Consider the following 23,224-nt stretch of genomic DNA (forward strand, 5'->3'; position numbering starts at 1 on the left):
GAGGGGCCATGGCAGCACAGAAGACCATGCATGGCAAGCGGGAGGGTTAGTGGCAGCACAATGGCTATGATGGGCAAGAAGGAGGGTGCAGGGGCATGCACAAAGGACCATGGAGGATAGAAAGGAGGGTCAGGAACTGGGCAGACAAGAGAGTTAAAGGGGAAGGGGCCTCACAACAGACCGCACGGGGCAGGCAGGAGGAGCAGTTGCAGCACAACAGACCAGGGAGGGCAGAAGTGTGTGGCAGTAAAATGGACCATGGAGGACAGGAGGAAGGGGATAGGGGCATGGCATGTGGACAGGCAGGGTGGAGGTGGCAGGGACAGGTTACAGTCATCTGACAATGCTAGGCAGGTGGGAGGGGAGTGGCAGCTCAACAGAACACTCAGTAGATAGGAGTGGCAGGTCCATGGAACATGATGGGCAAAAAGGATGGAGCAGGGGCATGCACAAAGACATCGGAGGGCAGGGGGAAGGAGAATAGGGGAAGGAGAATAGGGGCAGGAAGCTAAGCACAGAGGCTAAGCAGGAGGTCAATGATGGGCCATAGAATTGGGCAATGGAGGGCAGGAGGAGTGGACTGGTACATCATGCTAAATGGAGGGCAGCACATCAGACCATGCATGGCAGGAGGGAGGAGGCTAGTCCATGGATTCAGATAACAGAGGATAGGAAGGAGGAAGATGGGGCAGCAAGCTAACTGTTCAGAGAAGGTGGGTATTAGGAACTTTATTGTTTTTAAAACGTGTGTCTGTGCGAACTACTTAAAATATGCAGCATAATCTCACTTTTATTCAGGAAGAAGAGGACGTTTGTGACCGACTCCGGGCTCACTTGGCAGAAACACCCCCTGACCCTCCACCCATCGCAAAATGTAATGCCCGTGAAAAGGGTAGGTGGACGCAGTGTTATATAGAACATAGTCCTGAGAGCACGATTGAAAATGAAAACTAGATATAGTGTATGGTATAAACTATGCACCAAAAAGTGTGACATAAGATGAACCAGGCGTGAAATATAATATGCAATACATTGTGCGCAATGACAGATTCATTGGAGAGCGCGAGATAGCACAGGCACTAGCGCGTGATATGCGCCTTGGAGTGTAATATGCACAGGGCAGTGTCTAAACTAGTCTCTAAAGTTGTAATATAAAATTTGTGCTGGGGAGTGTAACGTTGCATATGCACTGTGACAAAGATATGGATCCCAGATTGCAATATGTATGGCATAGCGCTGTGCGTTATAACATAGCCATCGAGGAAGGCCCGTTAGATGGGGCAATATAACCCGTGCGAAGGCAAGTGTGGCATGACATATTCACGGGGTGGTGTTACAGTGCACATGGGCTAGAGAGTGTCATAGCATACGCACTAGCTGGTGGAATACAACACAGAGGTGTGTGGCACTCGGCGGACACTGGTGGGTGTAACACAGCATTGGGCTCAGCCAGGAGCACGCTGTGACTCTCAAGTGAGGTTCGTCTCCTTTCCAGAGAGTAAAATAAAAAGAATTACACATCCGGCGGCGGATGTGTGTTTTATTAACCGTGAGGGGGGTTTCTTGCATAGTTTGGTCGAATTTTTCTCGAATCCCCTTTGAATGGCTTGGTGTGCGTATTAAATGTGCCCGTCAATAGCTACCCATGTTTGTATAAGTAAACGACAAGGGTGTCTACTTGGAGACTACCCACCGGCGGGGGCGCCGGGATTAGGCACGGTAGGGCGTCAGACACGTCAGAGCTTCACTAGCGGTGTAAATACATTCCACGTGGATTCATTGTATGCATAGTCGCCTTTTAATGAATATCACGCAAATCGTCATGGTGATAGGACATGCTGGACAAAGCGTATGTACCTAGGTGTTTCTATTAATATATTTAAAAAATAAATAAAAAACAAAGGACGGCCCGGGGGATGGGGTCCCCGGGGCCATAAGTGGCCTGAGGACGGGGGCAATGCAGCCCCCCTCCTAAAGATTTTTTTTTTTTTTTTAAAAAGGCCATGACCCGGGGGTTGGGGTCCCCAGGGCCAATTAAGGCCTTGGGAGGGGGGCCACACGGCCCCCTTCCAAATTTATTTTTTTCAACAAAACAAATTAGGGTGCAAGCCCTGGGGATGTGGTCCCCAGGGCCAATAAATTAGAAAAAGAAGGGGGGGCCACACAGCCCTCCTTCTTAAAAAAATAAAGTAAATAAAAGACCGGCATCGCGCCGGAGGCCACGCCCCCTCCTTGCAGCACTTTGCAAACGCGCCCCCTGGCCAGTTGTAAGTTGCACGAGTTATAGTTAGCTGAACTAACTAGAACGGGGGAATTTCAATGGTTTTGTACGAGTGAAAAGTCCAGCTAACTATAACGCCCCTGAAACCTATGGTTTCTTCAGTGAACTTCTAAGGTTTTTTAAATGCTAATTCCTAACTATAACATGCCTGAAACCTATGGTTCTTTCAGTGAATATATCGTCAAGCACTCTTCCACTCCGCGATTCTTCCACCAGCCACGGCAAAAAGAGCACGGACCACAATCCTTCAAATACCGATAGGTTTATTGTCCTTTGGGTTACATCAACAACAACACAGCAGCCATTACGCGTGTCATCCCTGCATGGGGACTTGATCACATGACGCTGAACCACCAATTGTGTTGCACTTTTAAGGGGGTAGGGCACCGTATGTTTCAACAGTTTTTTTATAAAATTAACTTTAATTTCAACATGTTTGTTTGTTCTTTGCAGTTTTGTCTTTTCATTGTTTGCTATTTCCTAATTGTTTAGACATCCCTGTGCCTCATGTATACAGATATAAATATCTATGCAGAACCTTCATCTAAAGCAATATCGTCATTTAAATATAAAGTTTCATATATGATTGTGATTATGTACCTTGCGTCATATTCAAATGAACAGATCGTATTTCATTAGTCAGAAATAAATATATAAATAGAATAGTCCATAAATTTATAAAAACATTTCCTGCGTCAAAATAACCAAGATAAAATCATGTATAAATATATAAATACATAAAACATCCCACAAATGTATAAAATTCTGAGTAAAAGATTAGATAATACTACACAATTTTTCATAAATACAATCATAAAAATAGTCCTGTATGCCAGAATGTAAAAAAATCATCGTTTAACATAAATTGGTAAACTCACCAGACACCTACCCAACTGATTACTACAGAGAATAAGAGGATAAATCCTTCCTAGGGTCTTGCACAACAATTAATAGTAATGGGTTTATTTTATGCGTGTATTGTAGTAACCCTACTCTTTTTCAGTGTTTGTTATTGAACAGTTGGTTTGTTCCCTAACGCTTACATAGTTGGGACTAAATTTACCTCCGTTGATTAGTTGGAGTTGGCATATTAGGAACAATAGTTCACTGAGGTTCATTATCATAAACGGAAAAAGCTAAGAAAAGACAGATCAGGTTGCCTACTGGAAGAGGATGCCCGGCAAGGCCCTGCCCACTGCGATTTTTATAGTTTTCTAATTTTTGTTGGTTTTTGTATTAATTAATACCTATATGGATGTGCAAAATGTGCTTCAATTTAAAACTACTAAATAAAAAAGTGATAAGTGCTTGGTAGTAAATATAAATATGTATATAGGAAAGGAAGCAAGTTTGGATATCATAGTAGCTCAGTAGTTACTATAATATCGGCCAATATATATAAATAGTAAAATACTGCTGGAGCTTAAAATTAGTGCTGGCCATTGGTTCAAGTTAATCTAGTTCCCAGTCCCAGATTGGAATCGGGTTACAGCAAGGAAAAGATTTTTTATATATACATGTATGTATATGATAGAATTGGATACCTTAGCATGAGCGTGACTGTTATAGACTGGCGTGTAGCTCCTCCGAGCTATTTAGTCCATTTGGGTGCTTACTATCCAGATTTAAAATGAGAACCTTCTCCTGAGGCACAGCCGGGAGCGCTCCTTTTAATCACTCTGAATCTCTGCTTTTAAAAAAAACTTGTTTGTACTATTTGCACTGCTACCCATTCTCTCACCTGATTGTTCTCAGGGAGACCACGATCGTTTCGTCACTCACCCACGCAGCAGCGCTAAGCTGCTGAGGGAACGCCCTAATCATCGGCGTCAGCGCCAGCAGCCTGTGAGCCGGTCTTTGGCCACGCCCACTCGCTCGAGGCCACGCCCCCTTCACCTACATAAACAGAGCGGCGTCTGAGCTCTGGTTAGAACCTTCTCCTGAGGCACAGCCGGGAGCGCTACTTTTAATCACTCTGAATCTCTGCTTTTAAAAAAAACTTGTTAGTACTATTTGCACTGCTACCCATTCTCTCACCTGATTGTTCTCAGGGAGACCACGATCGTTTCGTCACTCACCCACGCAGCAGAGCTAAGCTGCTGAGGGAATGCCCTAATCATCGGCGTCAGCGCCAGCAGCCTGTGAGCCGGTCTTTGGCCACACCCACTCGCTCGAGGCCACGCCTCCTTCACCTACATAAACATGTGCGTCCCGCGTACGCGCAGCGGACGGGCGCAGCGGGCGCGCCGTCAGCGCGCCAAAGGCAAGCCCGTCTGGGCCCGTCCGGGCCCAGACGGACCCAGGCCCAGAGAGTCTGTCGGATATCCCTTTTGATCGCGTGGTGTATACCGGAGACATGCTCCGCGCACTCCAACCGAAGGAAATCTCGGCCTGCTACCACACGCACACCGAAGGTAAACCATTCTTTAACTGTATGCGCTGCACTCTGACTCTCATTAGCTCAACAAAACCCGGACTCAAGATTGGACTCCTTAATTGCCGCTCCCTTCCAAAACATGCGCTCGAAACAAATCTGTTAATTCAAGATCATGACTTTGATCTGCTCTTTCTCACGGAAACGTGGCTATCAGACAGCGCCGACTCGGACATTGTCATGGCCCTGCCCCCAGGGTACCTCTGTCAAGCTTTACACAGACCCAAAGGGAGGGGAGGGGGGGTAGCCATAATCTTCAAGGAGCAACTTACTTGTAGAACTTCTAACGCCCATATCGAGGACTGCGAAAGCTGCCAATTCTCCATTCAATCCTCCCCAGCTCACTCCCTGTCAGGGCTATTGATCTACCGCCCCCCGGGTACCCCTGGGAAATTCCTTAATGCTGTCACTGAATCAGTCTCACAATTAGCATCTTCCGCCTCCAACTTCCTCGTCCTAGGCGACCTGAACTTACACTTCAAAGACCCCACGGACCGGATAGCCGCCGACCTCCTTCAAGACCTATTGTCACTCAATATCCGACTGGTTAACAATGAGCCTACCCATGAGAAGGGACACCTACTGGATCCCGTCCTCACTAATGTGGCAACCATCACCACCAGGCCACCCTTGGTCCTTCCATGGACGGACCACTTTCTTGTCCCTATCTCCTGGGAAATACCCACCACCAACCCCCAAACCACTAAAATTCAGGTCACTGACAGACGGTGGCACAAACTCGCACCTGAGGAATGGGCCGCCGCCCTTGCAGAGTCCACCCCTGAGCTCTCCACCGATCCTGCCACAGCTTATAAGCAGTTTAATGAATGGATCACCTCCTCTCTAGATGCACTCATCCCCAAAACTTCCTCCTTCAAACATTCTAAAAGAGTAGCCTCGGCCCTTTGGTATACTCCAGAGCTTAAAGCCCTGCGCCAAGAGTGCAAGAGAACGGAACGCTCCTGGAGGAAAGACAAATCGGAAATAAACAAAGATGTTTATTCTACCTCTCTCTTAAATTACAAAACTGCCATCCGAAAAACTAAAAGCGCTTTCTTCCAGGAAAGAATAGAGAAAGCAGTATGCTCCAGCAAGGAATCCTACGCCATCCTAAAAGATCTTCTGAAAACCCCAGCACCTGGACCGAGACACTCCACAGACCCCAAAGCGGACCAGATAAAATGCCAACAATTGGCGGATTTTTTTCGTGACAAAATCCCAAAAATTCTCGATTCAATTTTCCCCGCGATTTCGTGCGAGGAAAACGATCTCCCGCACCCCCCAACACCCAGTTGTCTCTCCTCTTGGGGTCAAGTTACGACCGAAGAAGTGGGAAACACGTTAAAATCCATAAAAAGCGGCTCTCCCAGGGATTCCGCCCCGCTTCGAATCCTTAAGGAGGTAGCCCCCACGATTATTCCCTCCGTGACCCATCTGATCAACACCTCACTCCAACAGGGAGTTGTACCCCCGAGCTGGAAGGCGGCAGTCGTGAAAGCTCTGTTAAAGAAACCCTCCCTCGATCCCGAAAACCTGGCTAACTATAGGCCCATTTCCCTACTTCCGGGAATCAGCAAGATTGCTGAAAAACTGGTTAATAAAAAACTCTCCCAGTTCCTGGAGGTCAATAACATACTAAAAAGTTCCCAGACGGGCTTTCGTCCAGGGCAGGGCACGGACATCGCCCTCCTGGCAGCGGTAGAGGAGGCCAGAGCGCTATTGGACGGAGGAGGATCAGTGGCAGTGATCCTCCTCGACCTAAGTGCGGCCTTCGATACCGTCAACCACCAACTTCTCATCAAAAGACTCAAGGGAGCTGGTGTAGAGGGCTCTGCTCTAGCCTGGCTTTCATCCTTTCTGGCTCAACGGACCCATCAGATCTGGGAGAATAACGCCCGCTCCTCCGAAATTCCCCTCCAATGTGGCGTGCCTCGGGGCTCCTCCCTGAGCCCCACATTATTTAATATCTATATGTCCACATTGGAGGAGGTCATCATCCCATTCGGAGTGAGCGTCGTCAGTTACGCCGACGACACACAATTAGTTATTTCACTATCTCACCCCAGACAACAACCAGCAGACTTATTTAACTGCCTTGCACAGGTCCATCGCTGGATGAACACCTCAGCCCTAAAATTAAATGGATCGAAAACAGAGGTTCTGCTCCTCGGCCCGAAAGGACCCATACTCTCCCCGAACATCTGGCCAGCCTGTCTGGGCCCTCCCCCTGAACCCAAAGAAGAAGTAAAAAGTCTGGGTGTGTGGCTCGACACCGACCTCTCGTTTACCGTGCAGGCAAAGAAAGTAGCCGGGACTTGTTTCGGGCTCTTGAAATCGTTAAGGAAAGTCCTGCCCCTCCTGCCCACCAACTCCCAAAAGTTGCTAATTCAAGGCCTAGTACTCTCGAGGCTTGATTATAGCAATGTGATCTACCTGGGCACCCCTGAAGCGACGCTGAACAAACTTCAGAGAATTCAGAACACCGCGGCCCGGATTCTCACAAAGACCCCTGCCAGAGCGTCGGCCAAACCGGCCCTAAAACTCCTCCACTGGCTTCCCATAAGAGAGCGGGTCAAATTCAAGGCCCTGTGTCTAGCTCACAAACTACTACAAAATCAAGGCCCCCCTGTTCTTAAGGAACTCATCATATCCTACAAATCCTCAAGACCTCTCCGCTCGGACACGGAAAACTTCATCGCTACCCCCAGATTCAAGAAAGCCCGGTCAGGAGGAAGACGTTTCTCAGTCCATACTGCACGACTCTGGAACTCACTCCCCCGAGTCCTGCGACTCGAACCACAATATCTCCGCTGCAGGAAACGGCTCAAAACTCACCTCTTCCCTCAGTGAATCATGCTTGTCCTTAACCCTGATCCTCTGTGCCCCCTCCCCCTCCTCTTCCCTCTCCCTCTTTCTCTCCCTTTTCCCACTGAACTTAGGAGATAGGATCTTTTAGCGCTGGGATACCTCCGGGTGACTACGCGCTCTACAAAATAAAATAATAATAATAATAATAATAATAATAGTACATTTCCAATATTCTGAGTGTTTTTTCTCTGTCCCCCCCCGCTTTTATTTTTAGGGACAGAATCAATGAGGAAGTAACTTAAATCTTTTGGGTTACCCTCATGTTTCGCCTGGAAGTGACGCGCCACTGGATACGCCTGGTCATGGTTTTTGATTGCACGAATGTGTTGGAGTATTCTTTTGTGGTCTGGGAGAATAGTACTCCCAATGTACCTTAGTTTGCATGGACACTCCAACACATAACATGGTCGGTCTTACAGTTCAATGATTTTGTAATTTCTTTGTTGGGGCCCCGAAATGGTGTAGTGTAATTTGTTGTCGAGACCCCGTATTCGCAGGCCTTACACACCTTGCATTTAAAGAATCCCCGTCTTTGTGACAGCCAAGATCCCTTGGTTACCACCCCGCAAGGGTCATTATCCACCAACATATCCTTCATAGATATTCCTCGTCTATATGCGATAGCTGGGCGTTTGGGGATCATTTTACCAATTATGAGGTCCTGTTTTATAAGGTACCAATTTCTGTTGAGAATCTTCCTTACTGCTCCCTCCTGACGGTTATATTAAAAAATAAATCTGAAGTTGTTAGTTAATCCATCGCCAGGGGCTTTTTGTTTTGGAGTTTGACAAATCAACATATCGGTCAACTTGATTGCATTTGGTAAGGGCTTTTTCTAGGCATTTGTTGCTGTAACCTCGCACCTTAAAGCGGCTAATGCATTCCTGATGTGCTATTTTTAGGGATCCACTATCACTACAAATGCGTTTAATTCGTAGTAGTTCCCCATAAGGAATGCTTTGGATGAGGTGCTTGGGATGGGAGCTGCTGGCATGCAGAATTGAGTTCCCTGCCGTCGGTTTTCTATGCAGTTTTGTTTCCACTCTCCCATGTTCTATGTACACCTCCACATCAAGAAATATTACCCTCGTTTTACTGATATTAGAAGTAAATTTAAGGTTTAGGTCATTGATGTTGAGCTGGTCGATAAATTCCCTGGCTCCTTGTTCTGTTCCTTTCCAAACCAAAAAAAGGTCATCAATGAACCTAAACCAACATTGAATGTTATTTTCAAAAATCTCATTATATTTAATCATGAGTACAAGCTCCTCCCACCAGCCCATGTGTAGACATGCGTAGCTGGGGGAGAAGCTTGCACCCATTGCCACCCCACGTAATTGTTGTTACAATACGTCCTGAAACATAAATATATTGTTAGTTAAACACAGTTCAACCATATTCATCAACATTTGATTATGCTCCGCATAGGTGGTTCCTCTTCTTGCTAGGTAATATCTCAGTGCTCGTAATCCGTCACTATGTTTAATTAATGTGTACAGTGAGGTTACATCCAACGCAATCAAAAGAAAGTTCTCATGCCATTCAAGGTTTCTTATTTTCATTAAAAAGTCACCCGTGTCCTTAATATATGAAGCCAGGTTCTGAACAAAGTCTTGTAAAAAGAAATCTACGTACTTGGACGTTTTTTCAAATATGCTGTTACGTGCTGATATGATTGGCCTCCCAGGCAGATTGATTTTATCTTTGTGGATCTTGGGTATAAAGTACATGATGGGAATAACTGGTTTTTGGGTCCACAAATATTTATATTCTTCTGTTGTTAACAAGCCCATCTCTCGCCAGGCCATTAATTTTACTCGGTATGTTGAGTTTGAGTTCCAAGTTACTCTATTACTTGTCCCATAACATGATTTGTCGTCCAAGTGGATCATAGCTTCTTTCAAGTAGTTCTCTTTTTAGTAAGACTACATTTCCGCCTTGGTCTGCATTGCGGACTACTATTTCCTTGGTATTTTTAATTTTTGTCATTAGTTGATGGTACTGCAATTCTTTGATATTTTTTTCTCCTGGCCTTCGTTGCCTTGCAGGTTATTTTGTTAAGATTCTTCAAATCAGCAATCACCTGCTCCTGGAAGCTATCAATTGTATCCTTAATGGCTAGAGGATAGAACAAAGACGGTGGCTTGAAGGGGGTTTGACATTTCCCAACTTGCTCCGTATTCTTTTGTGTTAAGCTTGACATTGGTGCTTCACTAGTTAGATCACTCTCTTGCTGTAAATGATAAAGGGTATCTACTAATTCTTGTGAGTCCAGTGTCCTCTCATTTCCATTTAACGGTTTTCCTGTAGGTGTTGGAGTAGTCAGGGCTACCCCAACCGAAGATTTGTTTGATTGCTCATGGAATTTAATTAATTTCAGTTTCCTAACACTTTTATAGATATCTATTCAAGATTTTGCATAATTAAAGGAGCTTTCTGGACAGAAAGAGAGTCCTAGGGCCAGTAGTTGTGTTTCAGCCCTATTTAGAGTCAGGTCCGTTAAATTGATCACAGTTGTCTCACTGGCTTCATTTGGAGTTGTACATTCTATTTCTTCCAGTATTTCTTCGGTTGTTTCCTCTGTTGCTTTTTGTTTGCTCCTTCTCCGGTTGGCCTTTCTTCTCTCTCTTAGTTTTTTGTTTTTCCCCGATTTCCGCTGTTTTGCTGCTTTCTTGGTCTCAATGATTTTAGGCGTTCCAAGCATAAAAAATCAACTTCATCAGTGAGTGAATGTCTGCGGGGATTAGCCTTTGTTTTGTTACGTGCTCCCATTTCAGGTTCACTCTCCACCGTTGAACTATCCCCTGAAGCCGATGTCAAATCCTGGTGTTGATTTTCATAGTTGGTCAGTTGCTTGTTGCTAGTGTTATCCGCTTTAAGGGCATCATATTTACGAGCAAAAGTGAAGATTCTTCCTTGTTCGTAATCGTCATGGTGATAGGACATGCTGGACAAAGCGTATGTACCTAGGTGTTTCTATTAATATATTTAAAAAATAAATAAAAAACAATGGACGGCCCGGGGGATGGGGTCCCCGGGGCCATAAGTGGCCTGAGGACGGGGGCAATGCAGCCCCCCTCCTAAAGATTTTTTTTTAAAAAAAGGTCATGACCCGGGGGTTGGGGTCCCCAGGGCCAATTAAGGCCTTGGGAGGGGGGCCACATGGCCCCCTTCCAAATTTATTTTTTTCAACAAAAAAAATTAGGGTGCAAGCCCTGGGGATGGGGTCCCCAGGGCCAATAAATTAGAAAAAGAAGGGGCCACACAGCCCTCCTTCTTAAAAAAAATAAAATAAATAAAAGACCGGCATCGCGCCGGAGGCCACGCCCCCTCCTTGCAGCACTTTGCAAACGCGCCCCCTGGCCAGTTGTAAGTTACGCGAGTTATATTTAGCTGAACTAACTAGAACGGGGGAATTTCAATGGTTTTGTACGAGTGAAAAGTCCAGCTAACTAAAACGCCCCTGAAACCTATGGTTTCTTCAATATATATATATATATATATATATATATATTACCTACTGGCGGTCGCCAGTAGGTAGTTATAGTTAGGACCACGTTTCCATAGGAAAACCTCAACATTCTATTTTGAATAACTTTGGCGCCGGTCGACGAATCCTCGCGAATTTCTCAAAATAGGTGGGGCGCTACGCTCCGCTCCTACCCTGAAAGTCTCGGGGGGATTCGTCAAGCGGGGGCTGAGATAAAAGGGGGGTCCCAAAACGCGTTTTTCCCATGCATTTTTCCATAGGACCTTTAGAACGAGCTACAGCCCGAACGGCTGAACAGAATTACTAGAAATTTGGCAGAGAGGTAGTCCCTAGGTCAAGGAAGTGCCTTTTGTAGGTTTGGTGTAAATCTGTTCAGTAGATTCTGAGAAAATAGCCTTTAAATCAATATATATATCTGAGCCCGCTTACGGTACGCTTACCGTACGCTTACCGTACGCTTACCGTACGCTTACGGTGGCGTGCGCGAGCGCGATTCTGATTGGCTCTTAGATCTTAGTAAACATTCGAATCGGCCGAAACCAGGAAGCGGCGTCCGCCATTTTGTCTCTCGCACTGAGTGTTGTTTATCAAACATGATGGCCAAAAACATGTTACGGGGCTGTTTTGACAACTCCCTCCCACATAGTCATGTTGAGGGAGTCCCCAAACATCCCCCAAGAGCAAAAACGGTTTTATTTTTTTTTCTGCAATTTCGCGGGGTACGCTTACCGTACGCTTACCGTACGCTTACCGTAAGCTTACCGTACGCTTACGGTAAAAAAATAAAAATAAAAAAAACACTATCCACACTTACCCCACCCCCTGTGCTTTTGGTGGCCGCAGGCCACCAAATGTGCAGGGCTTATTAATAGAGAAAAAAAACGTAATTTTGGCAACATGAAATTATAAAATCGAAATAAAAAAAACACTATCCACATTGACCTCACCCCCTGTGCTTTTGGTGGCCGAAGGCCACCAAATGTACAGGGCTTATTAAAGTTGATAAAAACCGTGCACGGAACGAACTGCGTTAAGTGGGCGCGCACGCCACAAATGGCGTAAAGTAACTTAGCATTTAAAAAACCGTACAAATTCACTGAAAAAACCATAGGTTTCACACACGTTATAGTTAGGAAATAGCATTTAAAAAATCTTGCTAATTCACTGAAAAAACCATAGGTTTCACACATGTTATAGTTAGCTGGACATTTTACTGATAAAAAACCAAAGAAATTCCCCCGTTATAGTTACTGTAGGCAACTATAACTCACGCGACCGTAATCCTCTGCTGATGACATATGTGTCTTTATGAAAAAAAAATATTTGTAATATATGTATAGCTAAAATTTAATGGAAGAAGATATGGGCAAATAAGTGTCTAAATACAGTATTAGCATCAGCAGAGGATTACGGTCGCGTGAGTTATAGTTGCCTACAGTAACTATAACGGGGGAATTTCATTGGTTTTTTATCAGTAAAATGTCCAGCTAACTATAACATGTGTGAAACCTATGGTTTTTTCAGTGAATATATATATATATATATATATATATATATATATATATATATATATATATATATATATATATATATATATTTTTTTTTTTTTCACTGAAAAAAAACTATAGGTTTCACACACGTTATAGTTAGGAATTAGCATTTAAAAAACCTTGCGAATTCACTTAAAAAACCATAGGTTTCACACATGTTATAGTTAGCTGGACATTTCACTCGTGAAAAACCATTGAAATTCCCCGTTATAGTTAGTGCAGGCAATTATAACTCATGCGACCGCAAACCTCTGCTGATGACGTCAGATATTACATCACTGTATTTAGACACTTATTTACCCATGTCTTCTTCCATTAATTTTTAGCTATACATTATATTACAAATATTTTTTTTTCAGAAAGACACATATGTCATCAGTGATGTAATATCGGACGTCATCAGCAGAGGATTGCGGTCGCGTGAGTTATAGTTGCCTGCACTAACTAACGGGGGAATTTCAATGGTTTTTCACGAGTGAAATGTCCAGCTAACTAGAACATGTGTGAAACCTATGGTTTTTTAAGTGAATTTGCAAGGTTTTTTAAATGCTAATTCCTAACTATAACGTGTGTGAAACCTATGGTTTTTTCAGTGAATTTGTGCGGTTTTTTAGATGCTAAGTTATGTATTGATAATTTCGCGTGCCCACGTTACGCAGTTCGCGGAATTTTTCCGTTTCTACCGTACGCGCACGCTACGCGTACTCCGCGCTTTTTCGCAAAAAAATTAAAGGAAATTTTGGCCCATGGGGGTCCTTCTGAGACCCCCTGACTAAGGCTAGGGGGTCAGGAACTGTCCACCCTGCCCCCTTTTCACGTTCTCCACCTTTGTTTTTCACCCCCTCAGACTGCGAGAGACAAAATGGCAGCCGACACTTCCTGGTTTCGACCGATTCGAATGTTTACTAAGATCTAACAACCAATCAGAATCGCGCTCGCGCACGGCAGCGTGCGCATACGGTAAGTTTTACCGTACGCGTTCGGTGAGCGCTTACAGATATATATATTGTTTTAAATGCTATTTTCTCAGGAAATACTGAACAGATTTACACCAGACCTGCAAAAAGGCACATCCCTGACCTGAGGACTACCTCTCTGCCAAATTTCAAGTAATTCTGTTCAGCCGTTCGGGCTGTAGCTTGGACTAAAGGTCCTATGGAAAAATGCATGGGGAAAACGCGTTTTGGGACCCCCCCTTTTTCTCAGCCCCCGCTTGACGTATCCCCCCCGAGACTTTCAGGGAAGGAGCGGAGCACCCCACCTATTTTGAAAATTTCGCGAGGATTCGTCAATCGGCGCCTAAGTTATTCTACATAGAATGTTGCGGATTTCCTATGGAAACACGGTCCTAACTATAACTATCTACTGGCGACCGCCAGTAGATTATATATATATATATATATATATCCAATCCAATCCAATCCAAAAACAGCTTTATTCTACGAAAGTCATAAAAGCAATACAAGACAGGTCCAGGTACACAATACTTAAATAATATAACAAGAAACAAAACATTTTAAAATCGAATACCCTATAAAATATATACAAGATTAAAACTACATACAATTTCAAAGTAGATCGTTGAGGGAATCATCTAAGGCAGATAAGACTTTACTGGCCAATGCTCTGGATTCTTATAATCCATGTCCACCCCAAGAATTTAGCAACAGCCACAACAATTACCGGGTCAGTACTAGTACGAAGGATTCTTCCTGCTTCGCCACTCAGTCTAGTACCCAACAATTTGCAGATAGGTCTCAACCAGACACGCCTCAGAGCCATATAGGCAGGGCATGCAAAAAACATATGTGCAGTGGTTTCTTCATGGGATTTATACAGAAGACATAAATTATTTCTATTGGTATCCCACCGGGCAGTAAATGATTTTAGAGGCAGCGATCCCACCCGCATCTGGAAATATAGTTTTCTATCTAGCACTTATGTAACAAGATCCCAGAAAGGTTCCAGCCTTGGAGCAGGTTTTATGTTAAAAAAGCCATCAGATAGCGAAAGGGATTTGCGGTCAGAAAATACCTTGGCGTTAACCAGCTCCCAATATTTCTCTTTCAAGAGTGCTTTAGGCGGAAAAGTGGCACCCGAGGGGTTCTCCCAAAGATCACTCAACCCCAGAGCCACAAGAGATTTTCTGAGTTCTTTGAACCAGCCAATATTACTGGAGCCAACCAAAGACATTATATCGAGGAAACACTCAGCATACTGAGCTAAAGCCGGGGTTGTCCACAATCTACGCCAATAAAGGATGGGTCGTAGCCTAGCTACATCGGCAATAAAATTCTTGCCTAGGTCGTGCCTTAAAGGAACTATAGGTGTGCTCTGTGGGAGAGAAGTAATACTACGCAGAAACTTGTTTTCCCAGATGGTTAAGGAAGACAAGTTCTCGTATCCCCACAGTTCAGCACCATAGAGGGCTGAACTCACAGCTTTAGCACTATAGACCTGGAGTACGGGTCTAATTGGTTTAGATAAAGCTTTTTTAAATTCGCCAGATATTACTCCTACAAGCTGCCTACGTTTTAGGGTAGACAATTCCCTCTGCAGTTTCCACGTGAAGTTATTCTGAATATTAACCCCTAAATAGTTAAAAGCCTGTACTTGCTCTAATGAATTATTAAATAATACGAATTGGTTTTTAAACGATCTGTTTGGCCTAAATGCCATAAGCTTGTTTTTTTTATATTTACTTCAAGACCACGTTCCACACAAACATTCTCAAAAATATCTAATGAACGCTGTAGACCATAAGGTGTCTTAGCAATTAAAAGCTAACATTAGGATTGGGATCTTTGTGTCGCCAAGAATAGGGGCGTCAACATGCGCTTTCAGAAGACAATCAGCTATATCATTAATATATAAAGAAAATAGGGTTGGGGCCATTGCGCAACCTTGTCTGACCCCCCTTTGGACCGGAAAGTCCTCAGTCGTCATGCCCTGGCCTCCCCATCTAATTCTAGCAGAGTTGTCAGCGTGAAGCCTCTGGATTAAGGACAGCAAGCCACCATGAAGCCCCAAGTCTTTCAGCGTCATCCAGAGTTTAGGACGGGGGACTAAATCAAAGGCGGCCCTTAGGTCCACAAACACCGCGTACAAATTCCCCTTGCCCAGAACCACAGTCTTCCAATAAAGGAGGACGAAACGGAATACCTGGTCAACAGTACTGATGTGCTGTCGAAATCCTGCCTGAAATGGAGACAAGATATTATTTAACGCTATCCAGGAGTGAACACGATTAAGAATCAGCCTACCAGTGATCTTCTGGATGGCGTCAATCAGGGTAATAGGCCTATAGTTCTCAGCAAGCGACCGGTCCCCCTTTTTGTAGACCGGCATTATTTCCGCCGCTTTCCATGAGCTAGGAATTGGAGCACCCTGCGCCAACGCATTGGCAATCAATTGGATGCATCTCCCCCATTTGGCCTTATCATACAGGAAGACATCCGCAGGTACTCCATCCGGGCCAGGAGCCTTTCCAGACGCCACACCAGCAAGCGCTGATTCCACCTCAACACTAGTAAAGTGGTCTTCTAAGTTAAACACCTGGGTCAACCCAGGGCTTCCGGGGTGGCCAGTGGGAGAAGCATACTGTGGTTTAAAATACTCAACCCACCTCCCCTGGGAAACATTATTTTGGGGACACTCAGGCTGCCCACCGGATCCCCACTTTACTATGCTCCAAAATAGTTTGCTATTATTCTGGACACTTGCTTCTAGAAGGCCCTGCCACTTTTTTCCATCCCATTGTCGTTTTGCCCTGGCAATACAACTTTTGTAGATATTTCTACTATGTCGCACCACGCGTACTTCACCTTCCTTCAAGGCTTTCCCAGGTAATAGCCTTGACTGCCTACATTCCTCGTTGTACCAGGAAGCTTGGCGGTGGACACCTCTTGGACCAGATTTCACTTTTATAAGGAAATAAGACTTCAAACTAGCAAATAAACTGTTATGAACTGTTGTTACATCCCCCAATTCCCTATTAGAAGAAAGAATTTGCTCAATAGCATGGATGGAGCCGTCAACCTCATCTAAAATATTTGACAGGGCGATAGGGTTCTCCATTAGGCCGGACCATCTCAACCGTCGCATGTCATTAGATGCCACAACCTCGAGAGGACCCGACTCCCTTACCTCTGTTGGACCACAATCTACCTTCCACCATCTGTGGGATAGACAAAGAGGGATGTGATCACTCTCAGGAAGGGACACTATCTTCATGTCAACGAGAGAGTGCCATAATTTCACATCAGCCAAAATATAATCAATTCGGCTCTTGTTCAGCCCATTATTGAATGTGTAGGCACCATCACGATCACTGGGCATCCTACCATTCAGGGCCCTCAAGCCCTTTTCCATGCAAAGGGAATTGATCTGAATGGCAACTTCTGGCCACCTTGTTATCGGAGGCAGCTCCAGAGGAGGAATACCCCAGTGTAACTCTTCATTAGCCTGGGTGTCCCACTCAATTTCTACGAGTGGTTCAAACGTTACATTAAAATCACCTGCATCTATATATATATATATATATATTTTTTTTTTTCTTCAAAGATGCCCATGCAATGAGAGGCGCACTCCTCCAGCTGTTGGTTAACAAACCCTTTATTTTAATGAAACAGCGCTGCAAATTCGAATTTTGTATCCATGTGGCCTGACGCGTTTCAAAGCAGTCGTGCTTCTTCCTCAGAGGCCGTTTGTCAGCACATCAAGTTCAGGGTCCCACAACTCCTAACGTTTCTGCATGCATTTATTGGCCTCAGGTGTGCCTCTTCTAGTAGTTTTCGCCATGCACGCTGGGACTTGTGGTCTCAATACCCCCATTATACACCTCCAGTGGCTGTGTGCTTGGCAAACCAGTAATGGATTACTCATCGCCCTCCAGTTAGCGTCGGATTTGAAGTTCTGTTCCTTGCTCTAGTGACAGCTGCGCCGTCGCTGAACCAGACAATGCCGGTAAGACGATCCCCAGGACAGTGTAGGGGGCGGTGCGATCTCTCCGCGGCTGGACTTGCCGCGTAGAATTTTCTTCAAAGATGCCCATGCAATGAGAGGCGCACTCCTCCAGCTGTTGGTTAACAAACCCTTTATTTTAATGAAACAGCGCTGCAAATTCGAATTTTGTATCCATGTGGCCTGACGCGTTTCAAAGCAGTCGTGCTTCTTCCTCAGAGGCCGTTTGTCAGCACATCAAGTTCAGGGTCCCACAACTCCTAACGTTTCTGCATGCATTTATTGGCCTCAGGTGTGCCTCTTCTAGTAGTTTTCGCCATGCACGCTGGGACTTGTGGTCTCAATACCCCCATTATACACCTCCAGTGGCTGTGTGCTTGGCAAACCAGTAATGGATTACTCATCGCCCTCCAGTTAGCGTCGGATTTGAAGTTCTGTTCCTTGCTCTAGTGACAGCTGCGCCGTCGCTGAACCAGACAATGCCGGTAAGACGATCCCCAGGACAGTGTAGGGGGCGGTGCGATCTCTCCGCGGCTGGACTTGCCGCGTAGAATTTTCTTCAAAGATGCCCATGCAATGAGAGGCGCACTCCTCCAGCTGTTGGTTAACAAACCCTTTATTTTAATGAAACAGCGCTGCAAATTCGAATTTTGTATCCATGTGGCCTGACGCGTTTCAAAGCAGTCGTGCTTCTTCCTCAGAGGCCGTTTGTCAGCACATCAAGTTCAGGGTCCCACAACTCCTAACGTTTCTGCATGCATTTATTGGCCTCAGGTGTGCCTCTTCTAGTAGTTTTCGCCATGCACGCTGGGACTTGTGGTCTCAATACCCCCATTATACACCTCCAGTGGCTGTGTGCTTGGCAAACCAGTAATGGATTACTCATCGCCCTCCAGTTAGCGTCGGATTTGAAGTTCTGTTCCTTGCTCTAGTGACAGCTGCGCCGTCGCTGAACCAGACAATGCCGGTAAGACGATCCCCAGGACAGTGTAGGGGGCGGTGCGATCTCTCCGCGGCTGGACTTGCCGCGTAGAATTTTCTTCAAAGATGCCCATGCAATGAGAGGCGCACTCCTCCAGCTGTTGGTTAACAAACCCTTTATTTTAATGAAACAGCGCTGCAAATTCGAATTTTGTATCCATGTGGCCTGACGCGTTTCAAAGCAGTCGTGCTTCTTCCTCAGAGGCCGTTTGTCAGCACATCAAGTTCAGGGTCCCACAACTCCTAACGTTTCTGCATGCATTTATTGGCCTCAGGTGTGCCTCTTCTAGTAGTTTTCGCCATGCACGCTGGGACTTGTGGTCTCAATACCCCCATTATACACCTCCAGTGGCTGTGTGCTTGGCAAACCAGTAATGGATTACTCATCGCCCTCCAGTTAGCGTCGGATTTGAAGTTCTGTTCCTTGCTCTAGTGACAGCTGCGCCGTCGCTGAACCAGACAATGCCGGTAAGACGATCCCCAGGACAGTGTAGGGGGCGGTGCGATCTCTCCGCGGCTGGACTTGCCGCGTAGAATTTTCTTCAAAGATGCCCATGCAATGAGAGGCGCACTCCTCCAGCTGTTGGTTAACAAACCCTTTATTTTAATGAAACAGCGCTGCAAATTCGAATTTTGTATCCATGTGGCCTGACGCGTTTCAAAGCAGTCGTGCTTCTTCCTCAGAGGCCGTTTGTCAGCACATCAAGTTCAGGGTCCCACAACTCCTAACGTTTCTGCATGCATTCGAACATGAATGCACAGTCCTGCTCCTGCATTCCATAAAGCTACGTTAGCAATCTTCCATGGAGTGCGCCTTCGTTTTTGGACAACACTGAAAGGTATGAAAACGGCCGCCCTGCCGTGAAAGCGCACCGTCTTTGAAATGTCACAGGATGCTGGAGGGGCTAAAGAACTGTTCGTTGCCTCACCGCGGCCATGGGAGATATTATATTGGACTGTGAAGGCATGTTTGGAGGCCCACTGGAGGGCTTGAGCAGTGATTAAAATTGTGGCAAACGGAACAACCTACTGGAAGGTTTATTATTGACAGCACTTCAATTACCAGAGTGCACGGCGCTAAAAGAAACTCACCTGCGATCCCACTAGAGGGAAATAAATGGCCGAGATTTGCTTCGTTTCCGTTGTGCCAGTAAAGCCTGTGAACAAGAGCCAGGAGGCTTGAAACGCGTCAGGCGAAATTTGCAATTCGAACATGAATGCACAGTCCTGCTCCTGCATTCAATAAAGCTACGTTAGCAATCTTCCATGGAGTGCGCCTTCGTTTTTGGACAACACTGAAAGGTATGAAAACGGCCGCCCTGCCGTGAAAGCGCACCGTCTTTGAAATGTCACAGGATGCTGGAGGGGCTAAAGAACTGTTCGTTGCCTCACCGCGGCCATGGGAGATATTATATTGGACTGTGAAGGCATGTTTGGAGGCCCACTGGAGGGCTTGAGCAGTGATTAAAATTGTGGCAAACGGAACAACCTACTGGAAGGTTTATTATTGACAGCACTTCAATTACCAGAGTGCACGGCGCTAAAAGAAACTCACCTGCGATCCCACTAGAGGGAAATAAATGGCCGAGATTTGCTTCGTTTCCGTTGTGCCAGTAAAGCCTGTGAACAAGAGCCAGGAGGCTTGAAACGCGTCAGGCGAAATTTGCAATTCGAACATGAATGCACAGTCCTGCTCCTGCATTCAATAAAGCTACGTTAGCAATCTTCCATGGAGTGCGCCTTCGTTTTTGGACAACACTGAAAGGTATGAAAACGGCCGCCCTGCCGTGAAAGCGCACCGTCTTTGAAATGTCACAGGATGCTGGAGGGGCTAAAGAACTGTTCGTTGCCTCACCGCGGCCATGGGAGATATTATATTGGACTGTGAAGGCATGTTTGGAGGCCCACTGGAGGGCTTGAGCAGTGATTAAAATTGTGGCAAACGGAACAACCTACTGGAAGGTTTATTATTGACAGCACTTCAATTACCAGAGTGCACGGCGCTAAAAGAAACTCACCTGCGATCCCACTAGAGGGAAATAAATGGCCGAGATTTGCTTCGTTTCCGTTGTGCCAGTAAAGCCTGTGAACAAGAGCCGCTATGCTCTGAAACGCGTAAGGCTATCTCTAAAACTTGAATAAAGGAAGCGCTGGGTGCCGAAATCATGCCGCTTGTGAGTGCGTCTTTAAAACGGCGGTTCTTTGAAATAAAATAAATAACATATACATACACATATATATATATATATATATATATATATATATATACATACATACATACATACATACACACACACACACAGAGATATATATATATATATATATAAACCTAGAAGTCATATCCTATGGCAGGCCTTATCAATCCTGAAGCAGAGTGCTTGGTTCTTATGTGAGAGGGTGCCCCTGCATGAGCAGAGCCCCTCTGCAGCGTTCGGAGACCCTTCTCGGATGCGGTTTGTAGTGCAGCCTGACAATATACTCTTAAGTGCATTATAACCCAACGGTAAATGCTAACCTCGGACTGGCTGTCAAACACCTTGGAATCATACCCCCACACCAGTAACTGGTGGGGGGAGTATGATCCCACCCTTCTAGAGGGAGAGACATGACAGCACTGGTATACCTGGTAGAAACTTAATAGAGCCCTGGCACCACAAAATGGAGGCTGCAGCCACAGACACGAGTCATTCCTACTGCTGACCGAAACTCCGGCAGGGGAGGCCTGGACAATAGGTTTCCTGTCACAGGGAGGTGTAACAACCTCCCAGACAGGCTTAAGTTTATTGGGGCTGGGGGGGGGGGGGGGGGGGGGGTTGGGGTTGGGGGGGGGGAGCATTCTCTGAGTGCTTTGAAGTCCTGCACTGGGGGCACATTTGGTGTCCCTTTGCATAGTCCAGCTCAGACCGGTTCAGGGGCCTCCAGCCCGTGCTCTGGCGCGGAAATGGACAAAAGGAAATGGGTGTAGCCACCCCTCTATCCAAACCCTCCCATTGATGGGTCTCCAAAGCTATTCCAAGCCCTTCCTTAGGCAGAAGTAAGGAACCTCTGTAACCAGAACTTTAGATTACCCTGGACGAAACTCTGAAGCCGAATCCTGGACCTTCGACGCTCTGCTAAAGACCAGAGGACTGCAGAAATCTCCCTTGGGGTCAAGGAGTGACTCCCCTGCTTGGCAGGCACCAACGAAGCAATTTGCCGGTCTGCATTTCCGAAGCTCCTGCCGGACTCCGAAGTATTTGCAGCCCAGGAAGAGGATTTCCAGACATCTCAGAGGCCGACCCGAGTCCCCAGCAAAGCTGAGAACCGCAGCCCTCCAAAGTAGCGTGGAACCCGAACTCCTGGTCACCGTGCATTTCTGCAAGTGCATTGACTTTGACGTCTCTTGAAGTCATGCTCGGGCTGACTTGTAGCCCCCACCTCGAGCCCTGAATCCACGAAGATTGTCAGCCTGGTCATTCCGAGTGACCCGTGGGCCACCATTTTGTGTTTCGTCTCGAGGTCCCTTCGCGATCCCTGGTCCGTTGACTGGTGGGTCCCTGAGGGGGTAACTTTCAATTTCCTTGGGCTTCCCTGGTTGCTCCAGACGTGCCCCGGCTCCCTACCAAGTGGTGAGTCCCACAGACCTCGCTGGTCTGCACCAGAGCATCTTTCTCGTTTCTGCGTGGTTTGCTGTTGCCAAGGCTTGTTGTGTCCAATACGGGCACCGATGCTGCAGCACTCGACATCCTTAGTGGACAGCTCGAATCCAGCTCCTGGTCATACTCGACGCCTCCTGGACCTCGTGGCTGAAGAGTCAAGCTTCACCTCCTTCACCGGAAATCACCCGACATCGGTGGGCATCTGCCTATCGCCTTCCTGGTCACTGGTAAGTGACCCAGACTCTGTCCCCTCTGCTTTCAGGTTCTTCTCATCATTGATCCAGGCTTGGATCTCTTTGGACACTTTGCATCTTCACGGCAGCGGCACTTTTTCGCCAGCTCCCACTGAAATCGACGACGGGATCCTGACATCAAGACACCTATGCACCCGGCTTCCCTGGGTGAGGTAACACGAGTACTCCGGTGCTCCCGTGGGTGCTAGCCCTAGAACTTCCCAAGTCCAAAAGGGTTTGGTCCTGACTCATTTCTAAGTTTCCCTAATCTTTAAAAATCTAACCGCGACTTTCCCCATAAAAGCTAATGGGAGCTCGCGGCTGTGTTCACACAGTGCACATGGCCCCCCGAGGGTCCCCTGTGTCACTACCTTGGGTGGTTCCTTCGGGTCCCAGCGATTCTACAGGCTCTAGGCCTTGTGTCTAGTTAAGTCATGGTTCTTATACCACTATTTTAGTATATGGTTTGGCTCGCCCATAGGGCCTGACGTGTATTTGTGCTATTTTACTGTGATTATCAAAGTGTAACTTATGTGTTTTGACCTCTAGTCTCATAAAGAGACTAGGAGGGTGTGTTTAGTAATAAATATACACACACACCCCACCCCCCCCCTGGTGTGGATATCTTTCATTTAGGAACTCAAGAGATTATAGACTGGTAAAACAAGCTGCTTTACATTCCTTCAAGACTTAGCCTGAAGGCTGCTCTCCATAGCTACCACTAGGATAGCTTTCAAAAAAGGTTGTCTTTAACCTATAACCAATAAGGGGTTGTGTGGACTGATAC

General features: G+C 46.1%; 1 protein-coding gene across 1 annotated transcript in view; it reads right to left on the reverse strand.

Annotated features, from left to right (window-relative positions):
* The window catches only part of KIFBP (kinesin family binding protein), a 517,175-nt gene that overhangs the window by 422,370 nt on the left and 71,581 nt on the right, over positions 1-23,224 (reverse strand). The window lies entirely within an intron of this gene.

The sequence above is a fragment of the Triturus cristatus genome, chromosome 1_2, assembly GCF_964204655.1.
Source record: "Triturus cristatus chromosome 1_2, aTriCri1.1, whole genome shotgun sequence".
NCBI classification, from domain to species: domain Eukaryota; kingdom Metazoa; phylum Chordata; class Amphibia; order Caudata; family Salamandridae; genus Triturus; species Triturus cristatus.